The sequence below is a fragment of the Bos mutus genome, chromosome 5 (genome assembly GCF_027580195.1).
Source record: "Bos mutus isolate GX-2022 chromosome 5, NWIPB_WYAK_1.1, whole genome shotgun sequence".
Taxonomy (NCBI): Eukaryota; Metazoa; Chordata; class Mammalia; order Artiodactyla; family Bovidae; genus Bos; species Bos mutus.
In genome coordinates, this window is record NC_091621.1 from 44,183,612 (window position 1) to 44,189,585 (window position 5,974).

The 5,974-nt window shown below is 40.7% G+C and overlaps 1 non-coding gene and 1 pseudogene across 1 annotated transcript; both read left to right on the forward strand.

The window, feature by feature from the left end:
• Positions 1-2,706: 2,706 nt before the first annotated feature.
• LOC102267361 (high mobility group protein B1 pseudogene) lies at positions 2,707-3,583 on the forward strand (annotated as a pseudogene).
• LOC138988026 (U6 spliceosomal RNA) lies at positions 3,203-3,306 on the forward strand. Its single transcript, XR_011464373.1, has one exon. It is a non-coding gene; the product is annotated as a U6 spliceosomal RNA (small nuclear RNA).
• Positions 3,584-5,974: the final 2,391 nt, after the last annotated feature.

Genomic DNA, 5,974 nt, shown 5'->3' on the forward strand with positions numbered 1-5,974 from the left:
ATTAACCTAAGAGAGATGAGAATCTACATCCACACAAAGTCTTGTATATGAATTTTCATAGTCACTTTATTCATAATAGTAAAAAACCTGGAAACACGCAGATGTCCATCACCGGATGACTGGATCAAGAAATTGTGGTATACCCATACGGTGGACCGCTATTCTGTAATAATAGAAATGAACTCTGATACACATGACAACAAAGACTAATCTCAAAAAACCTTGAATCAAAAAAGCCAGACACAAGGAATATACACAGACAGAAAGGAATATTCCGGTATTTTGCAGTTGTAACTTACCCATAATGCTGTAATAAATAACCCTGTGCCTATGTAGTTTTGTATTGTTCGAGGTGTCTTTTGAGCTTAAATTCTTAGGAATGGGATTTCTGGCTCACAAGGTACGTGATAGGTATTACCAACTTCCTCTCCACAGGGCTGTACTCGTTTGTATTATTACCTGCAATATATGAAGAGTCCCTGGATCATCACCACCTTGCCAACCATATACGTTGCTACACTTGAACTTTTGCTAATTTGATGGGTACAGAATGGTTTTTCACTGTAGTTTCAATTTGTATGTCTCTTGCAGTGAGTGAAGTTGAACTTCTTTTCATGTAAAAGTATGTGGTGCAGACTTTTGCCCTCCACCCCATAAAATCTTTCATTTGTAAGGCCCCTTCTTGTCTGACCAAGTCCTAGCATCTTATTTCAAGTCACTGAGAGAGAATCTGATTGGCTCACCTATCTGTGATTTAGTTGCTACCCCAGGTGCGTTCAGCTCTGATCAGCTGTCTATTCATGTCCTACATGAGGGGCCTGATGGGAATCCTAAGAAGGCAGTGAGCGGTCATTGTATGTAAGATATTGGGTGAATATCAGCACTGAAAACGGGTGTTGGAGCCCAGATGACCCTAAAGCTGATGCAGTCTGACAATTCAGTACATATTTTTCACAGAGTACCTGCTATGTGTAAATACTGATCTAGACACCATGAAGGAGGCCATTTTTTGTATTAAAAATATATTATGGAGAATTTCAAGCAAAAATAAATGTAGAGAAAATATGTAATAAAACTCCATGTACCCATCACCCAACTATAACTATCAACTCATTTCTATTTTTCACCTATACACCCCTCCCCCATGGCTTTATGTTATTTAATCTGTAAATATTTCAACTTGAATCTCCAAAAGATAAGAACTCCTAACCAAGGACATAACCATAATATCATTATTGGACCTTAAAAATTAACAATAATTGCTTCATATCAAATATTCACTCAGTTCAGGTTTGCATGTTTGGTTATTATCATTGTTTGTTTACAGTACATCATGAGAAATGCTGGGCTGCAAGAAGCACAAGCTGGAATCAAGATTGCTGGGAGAAATATCAATCACCTCAGATATGCAGATGACACCACCCTTATGGCAGAAAGTGAAGAGGAACTAAAAAGCCTCTTGATGAAAGTGAAAGAGGAGAGTGAAAAAGTTGGCCTAAAGCTCAACATTCAGAAAACGAAGATCATGGTATCTGGTCCCATTACTTCATGGGAAATAGATGGGGAACCAGTGGAAACAGTGTCAGACTTTATTTTGGGGGGCTCCAAAATCACTGCAGATGGTGACTGCAGCCATGAAATTAAAAGACGCTTACTCCTTGGAAAGAAAGTTATGACCAACCTAGATAGCATATTCAAAAGCAGAGATATTACTTTGCCAACAAAGGTCCATCTAGTTAAGGCTATGGTTTTTCCAGTGGTCATGTATGGATGTGAGAGTTGGACTGTGAAGAAAGCTGAGCGCCGAAGAATTGATGCTTTTGAACTGTGGTGTTGGAGAAGACTCTTGAGAGTCCCTTGGACTGCAAGGAGATCCAACCAGTCCATTCTGAAGGAGATCAGCCCTGGGTGTTCTTTGGAAGGACTGATGCTAAAGCTGAAACTTCAGTACTTTGGCCACCTCATGCAAAGAGTTGACTCATTGGAAAAGACTCTGATGCTGGGAGGGATTGGGGGCAGGAGGAGAAGGGGACGACAGAGGATGAGATGGTTGGATGGCATCACTGACTCGATGGACATGAGTTTGAGTGAACTCCAGGAGCTGGTGATGGACAGGGAGGCCTGGCGTGCTGCGATTCATGGGGTTGCAAAGAGTCAGACACGACTGAGTGACTGAACTGAACTGAAATAAGGTCTACATATTGCAAGTGACTGATGCACCTTTCGAGCTTCTTGTAATCTATATAGGTTTTTCCCTTTTGTCTTTCTCTTTTTTCCTTTCAACTTACATATTGAAGAAACCAGGTCAGTTGTCCTTTAGAGATTCCCACTTATGGTATTATTTAAAATATTCTCCCCTCCTCTATATTTCTTTTAAATTCAGATTTTACTTTTCCATCTGTACCTCAATGCATGTGGGATCTTAGTTCCCTGGCTAGGGGTAGAACCCATGCCTCCTGCAGTGGAAGTTTGAAGTGTTAACTGGACTGCCACGGAAGTCCCCAGATTATCTATTTTTGAAAGACCCTGTCAGACAGACACAAAATGTACGGTTGTTGACAGATTGGAGAGAGTGAGGAGGCTGTGTCTGGCTCCCGGTCTCACAGCCATCGCAGTATGTTGAGTTTCTCAGAGATGGCACCAGGGCGAGTGAGAGCCGGGTAGCACTGGGTGACCCTGTGCATGGCTGCAGAAAAATAACTAAACATGGGCCAAGGAGATCCTAAGAAGCCAAGAGAAAAACATCATATGCATTTTCTGTGTGAACTTGCTGGGAGGAGCACAAGAAGAAGCACCCAGATGCTCAGTCAACGTCTCAGAGTTTTCTAAGTGTGCAGAGAGGTGGAGGACCACGTTTGCTCAAGCGAAAGGGACATTCGTAGACATGGCAAAGGCAGACAGACAAGGCCCGTCATGAAGAAGAAATTAAAATTTATATCCCTCCTTAAGAGGAAACAAAAAAGCAGTTCAAAGACCCCAATGTACCCAAGAGGCCTCCTTCGGCCTTTTCCTGGTTTTGTTCTGAGTATTGTCCAAGATCAAAGGAGAACACCCTGGCCTCTTCACGGGCAAAGCTGCAAAGAAACTGGGAGAGATGTGGATTAACACTGCAGCAGATGCCAAGCATCTTGTGAGAAGACTGCTCAGCTGGAGGGAAAGTACGAGAAGAGTATTGCTGCATGCCAGGCTAAAGGGAAACTCGGCGCGGCAACAGTGAGCGCATATACTAACGTTGCAACGATGCAGATGATCAGCATGGCCCTGCACAAGGATGACATGCTAGTTCCTGAAGCTTCCGTATTTTCATAGATTATAAGATAAAGTCAAGCATTTATCTGCTGATACTTTTTAAGTTGACCTGTCTTTATACTTAGAAATATCTCTTAATAGTAGGCTTCCCTGGTGGCTCGGAGTTGGGGTTGCAAAGAGTCAGACATGACTGAGTGACTATCGCAGTGCAGCAACCAAAGGAGTCGTCAAGGCTGAAAAAAGCAAGAATAAGAAGGAATATGAGGAGAGCCCGAGAGCTGCAACCACTGAGTCTCCTGAGCCTGGAGCCCTGCAGCAAGAGAAGCTACCATAATGAGAAGCCTGTGCACTGCAACTAGGGAGTAGCCCCCACTCACCACAAATAGAGAAAAGCCTGCATCAGTGAAGACCCAGTGCAGCCAGAAATAAATAAGGCAACAGTTTTTTAAAAAAGAAAATGAAGAGGAAGATGATGAATAAGTTGCTTCTAACCCAGTTTTTTTTTCTCTTGTCTATAAAGAATTTAACCCCCATGTGGACAGCTCACTCCTTTCAAAGAAAAAAACTGGAATGTAAGGCTGTGTAAGATTTGTTTTTAAACTGCACAGTGTCTTTTTTTTATATAGTTAACATACTACCAAAATGTGTCTTTAGATGGCCCTGTCCCAGTGATACTTTCAACAGCTACTAACCCTGCCTGGTACTATATGGGGGTTGCAAATTTGCCTGGAAATTTAAAGCATGTTCTTGTTGGTGCATAGTGCAAGTTAGTTATATATGGGAATGGAAGTTTTTTTCATCTTCAGTGGTCTCTGATGAAGCTTATATGAAATAATTCTTATTCTGCTAACTGAACACCACCCTGTAATTGCAAAAAAAAAAAAAAATTGCAGCTGTTTTGTTGACATTCTGAATGCTTCTAAACAAATACAACTTTTTATTAGTATTGTCCTTTCCATGCTGCTGCTGCTGCTAAGTCACTTCAGTCGTGTCTGACTCTGTGCAACCCCATAGACGGCAGCCCACTAGGCTCCTCTGTCCTTGGGATTCTCCAGGCAAGAACACTGAAGTGGGTTACCATTTCCTTCTCCAATGCATGAAAGTGAAAAGTAAAAGTGAAGTCGCTCAGTCATGCCCGACTCTTAGTGACCCCATGGACTGCAGCCTACCAGGCTCCTCCGTCCATGGGATTTTCCAGGCAAGAGAACTGGAGTGGGGTGCCATTGCCTTCTCTAGTCCTTTCCGAAGGTCTGAAAATTTTCTCCTTGAGCAGAAGCTAGTCTTTTCCTTTTGCCCATTTTTGATCGCATGGATTATTACAGTGTTTTATCTTTCATATAGTTAGCTGATAAAAAGCTTTTGTCTACATACTTTGCATACTCATGATGAGGATAATAAAAGTTGAATTGAGATAGATTTCCTTCATAACCGAGGCTCAAATCTTGATCAGTTGATATCCGGTTCACAGAGCCCAGTTACACTTACAAAGTGAAGACTAACCCATCTACTCACAGCATGGGATTATTGGAATTAAGCATTTTGAAAGTCTGTCCCTGAGGGACTAGTGAAACAGTCCATGTGCTGGGCAGTTATATTTGCAGTTCCCTTGTTAAAAACCTGAGAATGTAGCCCCAGAAGTGTGAGCTTAAAATTCAAGACTGACATATTAAGTTTTTTTGTTGACATTGACAGAGGCTCTGGGAAAAAAGTGCTGGCTGTAAATATCTTTTCCTTTTTATCTAAATGTGGATTATTTAGGGAACTTGAGATGTTCCATTAAAGATACTTAATTAATTGGGTCAACTTTTAAAATTGTGTACCACACTTTAAATCAGGTATATTTTCCTATATTATGGTTTGCCCCTTTATAATCAATAGACATGAGGGAATAAGATACATAAACTTTGTATCTCAGTGTGAATTATCTGATTTATTTGAATTTGATTTTTTTAAAAAATTCAAGCTCATTCATTAGGGTCGTATGTTTATCTGCTTAGCAGTTTAGAGAGCAATTTGGCAATTCTGTGGTTTTCAAGACTATCATTTTCTTAAAGTGCCAGTGTTTTAAAATAACATTCTTATAATTTAACATGCTTTTGTGATAGAGTGCTGTTTTGTTACATAATTTTGACTTGGATTCTTTCCATTTGCATTTTTATGTAATTTCAGGAGGAATACTGAACATCTGAGTCCTGGATGATGCTAATAAACTAATAACTATGTGTGTGTGTGTGTGTGCACGTGTTTGGTCATGTCCAGTTCTTTGTGACCCCATAGACTGTAGCCTACCAGTCTCCTTTGTTCATGGAATTTTCCAGGCAAGAATACTGGAGTGGGTTGCCATTTCCTCCACCTGGGAGCTTCCTGACCCAGGGACTGAACCCCCATCTCTCATGTGTCCTGCATTGGTAGGTGGATTCTTCACCAGCTTTTCCTGGGAAGCCCCCAAATGGCAGAGGTTTAAAAATGTGTAGGTTTGTCTCTCCTTTTGAGGTGTCAGCAGTCGTGTTCAATCCATTATTATTTCTTTAGAAATTATAAAGTGGTGATATTTTAATCCTATCATTTCTTCTTTATATATTAGCTGGAATATTTCTATAAAAGGAAATTTCTCCTTACCTATTTGGTTATCCCTATTTATAGTTCCCACAGGAAGGCAAGATAAATACTTGAACCAATTTCAATGCAAGAACTGCTTCCTAGCATGGAAAATGCAAACTGAATC